Below are 12,500 nucleotides of genomic sequence, written 5' to 3'. Positions count from 1 at the left end.
GAAAAGAAGCAAAAAAGCAAACACGTAGAGAAACTGTGCGTGAATCAACCTTTCGCATATTCAATTTTTCCTCCTCTCTCGTTTCAAAATGTTTGTATTTATCGTTCGATGAAACGAGCACAAGAGGGAAAAAAAAGTTGAGACACGACGAATTTTCGTGTTTATTTCCTTTGTGTCGTTCATCGAAACATTTTGCGGACTGCAGCTTCGTCGTATTGCTTTTATCAATTTTTAACAATTTCAAAGCGAAGACAACTCGCAAGACGATCCATTTCGTCTCGGTTCAATTTTAACGTCCGTCCGTATTATTTTTTGTTCCACAAGAGATTTCGAATAGGTTTCTTTATTTATCATCCCTTCTTTTCGAGCGCCACGGAAGCAAGAGGAAAAGCAAGAGCGAGAGAACATTTCGCGTATACTTCATTTAACAATTTTAACCAACACGCGATGTACTCCACACACCTCTTAGATTTAACAACTGCTTTTCTCTTCTTCTCCCCTTAGCGCAAGGGTAAACCCCATTTGTCTCTTCTTTGGAACGCAACAAAACTTTCGAGGACTGGACGACCGAGCGATGGTCGCGCGGTCTTCGCTTATCTTTAACAAACGAAGTAGTCCGTATGTATTCTAAATGTTGAAGCCTCCTAGAGCTTTAAGCCATGCGAGACATTGAAATGCTGTTTTAACGGGAGCATGCATAATTGCTGCAAACATACTTTTATCACAAGTTCTAGCCACGCCACGGAGGCTTCGAAGTTCCTTCACCATTCGCTTTCCTCTCTTTTGTTACACAGTTTCAGACTACGATCAGGGGTACCGAAACGCTGTATTGATTGTAAACAACCATTTTTATCTTGGAGCGGAGCGTTCCTTTACTCGTTAGATTTGTCTTGTCGCGTGTGTATTCGCTTTTTCGACGCTTTTTAACCATTTAACTTGTTTAGCGAAGCTAAACGCACAGACAGACAAAAAAAAAGGAACAGCATCGCGCGTCAAACAGCGACGACCCATCTGAAGCGATCTTTCATTTATACACCGTTTGTAAACAGAGAGATGTATAAAGCGCGGGGAATCATTCGAAACCCTGGGGCTATTCGAGCTTGCATTTCAGCAAATTATCATCTCAAACATTTCACTCGTTTGCTTTTTCTAAATTTATAGGAGAGCTTCTTTCGTTTATTTTTGACACACCTTTCGTAAATATCGTTTCTGGCAACGTCGGGAGCGTGGATTTCTACAAGTGAACAATCGCGCCGATCCGATAACTTCCAGCAGGATGGAGAATCTTTATAGATTATCTTCCGAGAACTCGGTGCTTTCACGGGCGGTCGTTTATAAATTTTAACGAACGACTCGCGCGCCGTGACGCACTTGCGCTAGTTCGAAGAGATATTTCGAAATTTGTTTTTCTCCTTTAACGGCCTGCATTTAGTGTATCGGTTGCGATTTTCGTCACATCGTTTCCACGACAAACGCCGACGAACTGCCCAACTATCGCTCGTACGTTGCGACTCTTTCTTTGTTTATCGTTCATTCATTCTTTCAATTTCGTTCGATAATCCCGCTCCGAAACGTTCTACTTTCGTTGAACGACGGCGAGATGTTTAGAAAGAAATGAATTACTCTTTTTTCGAGAAGCAAACGCAAGCAGTCTTTTGTTAAGAAAACGACCCTCAGCCAGGCGTGGTCCAGGAATTGTATCCGTGGACCGCAATGTGCGTTCGAAATGTCGATGTTCATGTGTCCTGCAGTTCACACGTTGACGCGCAATTAGCTGCGTTCTTCATCGACCCACGAGCCAAGTGATCCACCGTTCAGGGTAATCGTAAAATTTTGTATTTCAAACTCTTTAGATCTTTAGAGTGTTATTTTCATTATTAACACGCATCACATTCGATACCCACATCACTCTCCCACCCGGCGCGTGCGGGAGAGCGAATTCGGGCGTCGCCAACGTATTTGTTTGTTTGTTTGTTCGATCGTTGACGACACGATCGCGTCCAAGGACGGAAACCGTCGGAGAAACGCCCAGTGGCACGCTCCTCTCGACGGTCGGGCGTAAAGTACATTTAAAAACCTTGAAAAGTACGAACGCACACAAGGAATGCGAGCGCGCGTCCTGTCGCTGAATCGTGGGTTGCGAGATTCGAACAGACACACGGCCGGCGACGATCGGTCTAACTAATGGACACATAGTTTTTCAAAGACTCGCTATCGTCGCTTCTCAGCCGGTCCGTAAACAACACACATCGATCAGGCGGACGCACGAATCTTACCACGGTGCGTGTTTCGTAGATTCCAGGTTACCCGCAAGTACCTCTCTCTCCCTCTCGAAAGAGGAATCTCGATCCGTCCTTTTTGGACAATGGAGAAATCTTTTTATCGCAACACGGATGGCAAAGAAACAACCAAAGCGTAGGAGCGTGGGGACGAGAGCGACGAAAAGAACGTCGCGAAAACAAAGTTTCGACGGTTGCTCGTTCTAATACATCGTAGTTTCAACTCTCTCAGTTTTAACCACTCCTAGACGCTTCGTAAACTTTTAACAATTCTTCGCCTCCGCGAGTTTCATTTCGAATAGAGCGAACGCAACACGGCACCAAAAAAACTCCGGTGATGCCAGATCATAGATCAGACGGCGGGTCATCTGTATTCCTTTTCTCTCTTTTTTATATCTTTCCATTTAACTAGGGGTGTCGCAACGACGGGTACATTTATATATTTATATATATTGTATTTCAATTTTAATGATCCTTCACTTTCGGTTTGTAATAATATGATCCTTCTTTCATTTCGATCCTTCATATTGTAGGTTAACCAACAGAAGTTTGTTTTTTTACGACTTGTATTTTTGTGGTTTGTTTGTTTGTTTCTTACGACTTGTTTGTACCCGATCAAGTAGACGACGACCCATAAGTATAAGTTAGAGAGATAAAGGTCGAGAGACCTCACGCAAGCGTCTTTTACTTCCATTCACATCAGCCAGAGAGAAATGGTCCGGCGTCGTGCTCTTTGGCGCCGTTGGTCGCACAGGTTTTTTTGCCGGCGGTTCCGAACGGACGGGAGAAACGCGATGAGTAATCAAAGCGACCTCCGCACGTAACCGTGTCGGTGTAATTTTACCGCATCGCAGCGTTTTGGTATTTGTTTCTTATTGGCTCGAACCCGAGATTTATGTGTTTTGTGTCATGTATATGGTATTATTTATTATATCTTTCTCGTTTTGTATAATTTTTGGTCCGAGCTCAATAAACTTTTATATCGCTTTATCAATGATCCATTCAGTTAGGTTTTCTCTTGTATTTTTAATTTGTTAATGATCCTTCCGCAGGTTCACCTACGGAAACCTTGTTACGACTTTTACTTCCTCTAAATAATCAAGTTTGGTCATCTTCCCGGTAACATCGGCAATGCCGAGACATTGCCGCGCACCAGTCCGAAGACCTCACTAAATCATTCAATCGGTAGTAGCGACGGGCGGTGTGTACAAAGGGCAGGGACGTAATCAACGCGAGCTTATGACTCGCGCTTACTGGGAATTCCTCGTTCATGGGGAATAATTGCAAGCCCCAATCCCTAGCACGAAGGAGGTTCAGCGGGTTACCGGGCCTTTCGGCCAGGGAAAACACGTTGATTCCTTCAGTGTAGCGCGCGGTGCGGCCCAGAACATCTAAGGGCATCACAGACCTGTTATTGCTCAATCTCGTGCGGCTAGAAGCCGCCTGTCCCTCTAAGAAGATTTGTTTGTACGTTGGTAGTAAAAACCCACCGACCGAAGTCGGGGGGCCTTCGAGATACCATAAGTTACGTCTATTTAACAGGCTAGAGTCTCGTTCGTTATCGGAATTAACCAGACAAATCGCTCCACCAACTAAGAACGGCCATGCACCACCACCCACCGAATCAAGAAAGAGCTATCAATCTGTCAATCCTTCCGGTGTCCGGGCCTGGTGAGGTTTCCCGTGTTGAGTCAAATTAAGCCGCAGGCTCCACTCCTGGTGGTGCCCTTCCGTCAATTCCTTTAAGTTTCAGCTTTGCAACCATACTTCCCCCGGAACCCAAAAGCTTTGGTTTCCCGGAAGCTGCCCGCCGAGTCATCGGAGGAACTTCGGCGGATCGCTAGCTGGCATCGTTTATGGTTAGAACTAGGGCGGTATCTGATCGCCTTCGAACCTCTAACTTTCGTTCTTGATTAATGAAAACATTTTTGGCAAATGCTTTCGCTTCTGTCCGTCTTGCGACGATCCAAGAATTTCACCTCTAACGTCGCAATACGAATGCCCCCATCTGTCCCTATTAATCATTACCTCGGGGTTCCGAAAACCAACAAAATAGAACCGAGGTCCTATTCCATTATTCCATGCACAGAGTATTCAGGCGAAGGTAGCCTGCTTTGAGCACTCTAATTTGGTTCAAAAGTAAACGTACCGGCCCACCTCGACACTCAGTGAAGAGCACCGCGATGGGATATTAGTTGGACCGCCCGCGAGGAGCTAAGCCCACCGGTAGGACGTACCACATAATGCAGTTAAACACCGCGAGCGGTGAACCGACACTGTGACACACAGATTCAACTACGAGCTTTTTAACCGCAACAACTTTAATATACGCTATTGGAGCTGGAATTACCGCGGCTGCTGGCACCAGACTTGCCCTCCAATGGATCCTCGTTAAAGGATTTAAAGTGTACTCATTCCGATTACGGGGCCTCGGATGAGTCCCGTATCGTTATTTTTCGTCACTACCTCCCCGTGCCGGGAGTGGGTAATTTGCGCGCCTGCTGCCTTCCTTGGATGTGGTAGCCGTTTCTCAGGCTCCCTCTCCGGAATCGAACCCTGATTCCCCGTTACCCGTTACAACCATGGTAGGCGTAGAACCTACCATCGACAGTTGATAAGGCAGACATTTGAAAGATCCGTCGTCGGTGCTAGATGACCATACGATCAGCACAAAGTTATTCAGAGTCACCAAAGCCGACGATGGACGAACGGACAAGCCGTCCGCCACCGATTGGTTTTGATCTAATAAAAGCATTCCTCCCATCTCTGGGTGGAATTCTGGTTTGCATGTATTAGCTCTAGAATTACCACAGTTATCCAAGTAATGTTTTGTACGATCTAAGAAACCAAAACTGATTTAATGAGCCATTCGCGGTTTCACCTTAATTCGGTATGTACTTAGACATGCATGGCTTAATCTTTGAGACAAGCATATGACTACTGGCAGGATCAACCAGGGAGCTTAGTTATTATTGTAAATTTAAATTTTCGTCGTCGGCCCTCCCTGTAAGACCGATCGACGTTAAGCCATTTCTCTTTTGTATGTAACACACATTTCATAAATTTTGTACCTCTTATAGAGGCCAAATATTCTCCTCCTCCTCTCATAAAGCACGAAAATCACTTTCACGCCGTGCATCCATCGTGCAAGCACGTAGACCACACACGCTGGACAATATAATAAAAGATAGCGCGGACAGTGGCATGCTATACAAATCGAGAAAGCGCGTACAGTGATCATGCTGGTCATTTTGCCACCAAATTTTATAATCTTTATCATTAGAGCGGGCCCACCAACCTCGTCTCTGTACTTTATACATTTCTCCTCCATCTGCACACACCTTTTCAAACATTAACGGAGAGAGTTCCTTGGACTTGCTTTAAATGTACATATTAGATATGTTGGAATCTCTCTCCTTTAGAAGTTTCCCCAGCCTTAAAACTTCTTTCATTTTTACTCCTCTCTCCATACTTATTTTCCTCTCTGAACGTATCAGAGAGGATTTTATTTCTGACACCTCTTGACTTTTCTTAAATTCAGGGACGTAATTTTGTTCATAATTCAGTGGACTTTTGTGTATTTTATACTTTAAATATTTCCAAACAGTCTCCCTTCTAAAAGTGATAGAACGAATTTTCGTCTAACACTACTTTCTTGGTTCAAAAATTTTATACAATCTTATAACTTTTTCAGTTTTAACAAATTTTGGTTACAGACAGTTGATGCTCAGTTTGTACAAGTATGCAACATTTATAAGTGCATACAGGTCACCAGCCTTATATTACAAGGCTCACCACATATGGGCCATTCGGTCTTAGACACCGACCCGTGGGTAATGCTGTGTGGAGATTAATAATAATCCGCAACGGAAAACCGGAACGAGAATAGTCGAGAAAGTATATTCTCGAGGAGCGGTAGACTGCTTTTCAACCGAAGTCATAAAAGAGCCACACGCTCGACGCTACTCCCGACCGGTCCCGAGCGAACCGAAAGTGCCTTCCTATAAATACCGAACGGCCGGCCGCTAGGTCGGCGACGCATGGGCTTACGCCCAGGCGTATGCCTGTGCAAACCGCCGTGAGAGCGTACCATCCCGCCGGCACGGTAAAACTTAGACTGAAAATATCGTCGAACATATCCTTTCATTTTATAACGTTCTATACATGAAAATTAATAAATTAACATGCAGGACATAATAAATTCACATTCTCATGTAAATCATGGGTTTAATTAATATTTTAAAAAATTTTAAAACCGCCCAGAACCGATGAGATGAAAATATTAAAACGATATTTTTGCATTTTCTTACGGTAAAACATTAACAAATAAGCGACTATAGCAATATAAAACTCCATTTGTAATTTAATTAATCAAAATTAATATTTTTTTTTGATTTTTCAGCGATCCAGAACCGATGAGACGAAAACATTAAAACGATATTTTTGCATTTTCTTACGACAAAACATTAACAAATACGAGACTATAACAATATAAAACTACATATGTAATTTAATTAATCAAAATTAATAATTTTTTTTGATTTTTCAGTGATCCAGAACCGATAAGTCGAAAATTTTAACAATCATATTTTTGCATTCTGTACCGTGGATCCATCGTTAAACGCTATTAAACTAACGTCCGTGATGGTATAAATGCAGATTTTCGCTCCGTTTAGCCAAAATAACGAACTTTAGGTGCGCTCCGAAATATTTCAAAGTCCCAGCGGCGTATTGCTTCGCCTCTTAGAACCGATTAGTCGAAAATTTTAACAATCATATTTTTGCATTCTGTACCGTGGATCGATCGTTAAACGCTATTGAACTAACGTCCGTGATGGTATATAATGCAGATTTTCGCTCCGTTTAGCCAAAATAACGAACTTTAGGTGCGCTCCGAAATATTTCAAAGTCCCAGCGGCGTATTGCTTCGCCTCTTAGAACCGATTAGTCGAAAATTTTAACAATCATATTTTTGCATTCTGTACCGTGGATCCATCGTTAAACGCTATTAAACTAACGTCCCGTGATGGTATAAATGCAGATTTTCGCTCCGTTTAGCCAAAATAACGAACTTTAGGTGCGCTCCGAAATATTTCAAAGTCCCAGCGGCGTATTGCTTCGCCTCTTAGAACCGATTAGTCGAAAATTTTAACAATCATATTTTTGCATTCTGTACCGTGGATCCATCGTTTAAACGCTATTAAACTAACGTCCGTGATGGTATAAATGCAGATTTTCGCTCCGTTTAGCCAAAATAACGAACTTTAGGTGCGCTCCGAAATATTTCAAAGTCCCAGCGGCGTATTGCTTCGCCTCTTAGAACCGATTAGTCGAAAATTTTAACAATCATATTTTTGCATTCTGTACCGTGGATCCATCGTTAAACGCTATTAAACTAACGTCCGTGATGGTATAAAATGCAGATTTTCGCTCCGTTTAGCCAAAATAACGAACTTTAGGTGCGCTCCGAAATATTTCAAAGTCCCAGCGGCGTATTGCTTCGCCTCTTAGAACCGATTAGTCGAAAATTTTAACAATCATATTTTTGCATTCTGTACCGTGGATCGATCGTTAAACGCTATTGAACTAACGTCCGTGATGGTATAAATGCAGATTTTCGCTCCGTTTAGCCAAAATAACGAACTTTAGGTGCGCTCCGAAATATTTCAAAGTCCCAGCGACGTATTGCTTCGCCTCTTAGAACCGATTAGTCGAAAATTTTAACAATCATATTTTTGCATTCTGTACCGTGGATCCATCGTTAAACGCTATTAAACTAACGTCCGTGATGGTATAAATGCAGATTTTCGCTCCGTTTAGCCAAAATAACGAACTTTAGGTGCGCTCCGAAATATTTCAAAGTCCCAGCGGCGTATTGCTTCGCCTCTTAGAACCGATTAGTCGAAAATTTTAACAATCATATTTTTGCATTCTGTACCGTGGATCGATCGTTAAACGCTATTGAACTAACGTCCGTGATGGTATAAATGCAGATTTTCGCTCCGTTTAGCCAAAATAACGAACTTTAGGTGCGCTCCGAAATATTTCAAAGTCCCAGCGACGTATTGCTTCGCCTCTTAGAACCGATTAGTCGAAAATTTTAACAATCATATTTTTGCATTCTGTACCGTGGATCCATCGTTAAACGCTATTAAACTAACGTCCGTGATGGTATAAATGCAGATTTTCGCTCCGTTTAGCCAAAATAACGAACTTTAGGTGCGCTCCGAAATATTTCAAAGTCCCCAGCGGCGTATTGCTTCGCCTCTTAGAACCGATTAGTCGAAAATTTTAACAATCATATTTTTGCATTCTGTACCGTGGATCCATCGTTAAACGCTATTAAACTAACGTCCGTGATGGTATAAATGCAGATTTTCGCTCGTTTAGCCAAAATAACGAACTTTAGGTGCGCTCCGAAATATTTCAAAGTCCCAGCGGCGTATTGCTTCGCCTCTTAGAACCGATTAGTCGAAAATTTTAACAATCATATTTTTGCATTCTGTACCGTGGATCCATCGTTAAACGCTATTAAACTAACGTCCGTGATGGTATAAATGCAGATTTTCGCTCCGTTTAGCCAAAATAACGAACTTTAGGTGCGCTCCGAAATATTTCAAAGTCCCAGCGGCGTATTGCTTCGCCTCTTAGAACCGATTAGTCGAAAATTTTAACAATCATATTTTTGCATTCTGTACCGTGGATCCATCGTTAAACGCTATTAAACTAACGTCCGTGATGGTATAAATGCAGATTTTCGCTCCGTTTAGCCAAATAACGAACTTTAGGTGCGCTCCGAAATATTTCAAAGTCCCAGCGGCGTATTGCTTCGCCTCTTAGAACCGATTAGTCGAAAATTTTAACAATCATATTTTTGCATTCTGTACCGTGGATCCATCGTTAAACGCTATTGAACTAACGTCCCGTGATGGTATGAAATGCAGATTTTCGCTCCGTTTAGCCAAAATAACGAACTTTAGGTTGCGCTCCGAAATATTTCAAAGTCCCAGCGGCGTATTGCTTCGCCTCTTAGAACCGATTAGTCGAAAATTTTAACAATCATATTTTTGCATTCTGTACCGTGGATCCATCGTTAAACGCTATTAAACTAACGTCCGTGATGGTATAAATGCAGATTTTCGCTCCGTTTAGCCAAAATAACGAACTTTAGGTGCGCTCCGAAATATTTCAAAGTCCCAGCGGCGTATTGCTTCGCCTCTTAGAACCGATTAGTCGAAAATTTTAACAATCATATTTTTGCATTCTGTACCGTGGATCCATCGTTTAAACGCTATTAAACTAACGTCCGTGATGGTATAAATGCAGATTTTCGCTCCGTTTAGCCAAAATAACGAACTTTAGGTGCGCTCCGAAATATTTCAAAGTCCCAGCGGCGTATTGCTTCGCCTCTTAGAACCGATTAGTCGAAAATTTTAACAATCATATTTTTGCATTCTGTACCGTGGATCCATCGTTAAACGCTATTGAACTAACGTCCGTGATGGTATAAATGCAGATTTTCGCTCCGTTTAGCCAAAATAACGAACTTTAGGTGCGCTCCGAAATATTTCAAAGTCCCAGCGGCGTATTGCTTCGCCTCTTAGAACCGATTAGTCGAAAATTTTAACAATCATATTTTTGCATTCTGTACCGTGGATCGATCGTTAAACGCTATTGAACTAACGTCCGTGATGGTATAAATGCAGATTTTCGCTCCGTTTAGCCAAAATAACGAACTTTAGGTGCGCTCCGAAATATTTCAAAGTCCCAGCGGCGTATTGCTTCGCCTCTTAGAACCGATTAGTCGAAAATTTTAACAATCATATTTTTGCATTCTGTACCGTGGATCGATCGTTTAAACGCTATTGAACTAACGTCCGTGATGGTATAAATGCAGATTTTCGCTCCGTTTAGCCAAAATAACGAACTTTAGGTGCGCTCCGAAATATTTCAAAGTCCCAGCGACGTATTGCTTCGCCTCTTAGAACCGATTAGTCGAAAATTTTAACAATCATATTTTTGCATTCTGTACCGTGGATCCATCGTTAAAACGCTATTAAACTAACGTCCGTGATGGTATAAATGCAGATTTTCGCTCCGTTTAGCCAAAATAACGAACTTTAGGTGCGCTCCGAAATATTTCAAAGTCCCAGCGGCGTATTGCTTCGCCTCTTAGAACCGATTAGTCGAAAATTTTAACAATCATATTTTTGCATTCTGTACAGTGGATCCATCGTTAAACGCTATTAAACTAACGTCCGTGATGGTATAAATGCAGATTTTCGCTCCGTTTAGCCAAAATAACGAACTTTAGGTGCGCTCCGAAATATTTCAAAGTCCCAGCGGCGTATTGCTTCGCCTCTTAGAACCGATTAGTCGAAAATTTTAACAATCATATTTTTGCATTCTGTACCGTGGATCCATCGTTAAACGCTATTAAACTAACGTCCGTGATGGTATAAATGCAGATTTTCGCTCCGTTTAGCCAAAATAACGAACTTTAGGTGCGCTCCGAAATATTTCAAAGTCCCAGCGGCGTATTGCTTCGCCTCTTAGAACCGATTAGTCGAAAATTTTAACAATCATATTTTTGCATTCTGTACCGTGGATCGATCGTTAAACGCTATTGAACTAACGTCCGTGATGGTATAAATGCAGATTTTCGCTCCGTTTAGCCAAAATAACGAACTTTAGGTGCGCTCCGAAATATTTCAAAGTCCCAGCGGCGTATTGCTTCGCCTCTTAGAACCGATTAGTCGAAAATTTTAACAATCATATTTTTGCATTCTGTACCGTGGATCCATCGTTAAACGCTATTAAACTAACGTCCGTGATGGTATAAATGCAGATTTTCGCTCCGTTTAGCCAAATAACGAACTTTAGGTGCGCTCCGAAATATTTCAAAGTCCCAGCGGCGTATTGCTTCGCCTCTTAGAACCGATTAGTCGAAAAATTTTAACAATCATATTTTTGCATTCTGTACCGTGGATCCATCGTTAAACGCTATTAAACTAACGTCCGTGATGGTATAAATGCAGATTTTCGCTCCGTTTAGCCAAAATAACGAACTTTAGGTGCGCTCCGAAATATTTCAAAGTCCCAGCGGCGTATTGCTTCGCCTCTTAGAACCGATTAGTCGAAAATTTTAACAATCATATTTTTGCATTCTGTACCGTGGATCCATCGTTAAACGCTATTGAACTAACGTCCGTGATGGTATAAATGCAGATTTTCGCTCCGTTTAGCCAAAATAACGAACTTTAGGTGCGCTCCGAAATATTTCAAAGTCCCAGCGGCGTATTGCTTCGCCTCTTAGAACGATTAGTCGAAAATTTTAACAATCATATTTTTGCATTCTGTACCGTGGATCCATCGTTAAACGCTATTAAACTAACGTCCGTGATGGTATAAATGCAGATTTTCGCTCCGTTTAGCCAAAATAACGAACTTTAGGTGCGCTCCGAAATATTTCAAAGTCCCAGCGGCGTATTGCTTCGCCTCTTAGAACCGATTAGTCGAAAATTTTAACAATCATATTTTTGCATTCTGTACCGTGGATCGATCGTTAAACGCTATTGAACTAACGTCCGTGATGGTATAAATGCAGATTTTCGCTCCGTTTAGCCAAAATAACGAACTTTAGGTGCGCTCCGAAATATTTCAAAGTCCCAGCGGCGTATTGCTTCGCCTCTTAGAACCGATTAGTCGAAAATTTTAACAATCATATTTTTGCATTCTGTACCGTGGATCGATCGTTTAAACGCTATTGAACTAACGTCCGTGATGGTATAAATGCAGATTTTCGCTCCGTTTAGCCAAAATAACGAACTTTAGGTGCGCTCCGAAATATTTCAAAGTCCCCAGCGGCGTATTGCTTCGCCTCTTAGAACCGATTAGTCGAAAATTTTAACAATCATATTTTTGCATTCTGTACCGTGGATCCATCGTTAAACGCTATTAAACTAACGTCCGTGATGGTATAAATGCTAAATGCAGATTTTCGCTCCGTTTAGCCAAAATAACGAACTTTAGGTGCGCTCCGAAATATTTCAAAGTCCCAGCGGCGTATTGCTTCGCCTCTTAGAACCGATTAGTCGAAAATTTTAACAATCATATTTTTGCATTCTGTACCGTGGATCGATCGTTAAACGCTATTAAACTAGCGTCCGTGATGGTATAAATGCAGATTTTCGCTCCGTTTAGCCAAAATAACGAACTTTA

At 41.9% G+C, this 12,500-nt stretch overlaps 2 non-coding genes across 2 annotated transcripts; both read right to left on the bottom strand.

The window, feature by feature from the left end:
- Window positions 1–1,667: 1,667 nt before the first annotated feature.
- LOC143308065 (5.8S ribosomal RNA) lies at window positions 1,668–1,822 on the bottom strand. Its single transcript, XR_013065081.1, has one exon. It is a non-coding gene; the product is annotated as a 5.8S ribosomal RNA (ribosomal RNA).
- A 1,492-nt stretch (window positions 1,823–3,314) lies between these two features.
- LOC143308067 (small subunit ribosomal RNA) lies at window positions 3,315–5,239 on the bottom strand. Its single transcript, XR_013065083.1, has one exon. It is a non-coding gene; the product is annotated as a small subunit ribosomal RNA (ribosomal RNA).
- Between the last annotated feature and the right edge of the window lie 7,261 nt (window positions 5,240–12,500).

Source organism: Osmia lignaria, unplaced genomic scaffold, assembly GCF_051020975.1.
Source record: "Osmia lignaria lignaria isolate PbOS001 unplaced genomic scaffold, iyOsmLign1 scaffold0137, whole genome shotgun sequence".
Lineage (NCBI taxonomy): Eukaryota > Metazoa > Arthropoda > Insecta > Hymenoptera > Megachilidae > Osmia > Osmia lignaria.
This window is presented reverse-complemented; position numbering and strand designations above follow the sequence as displayed.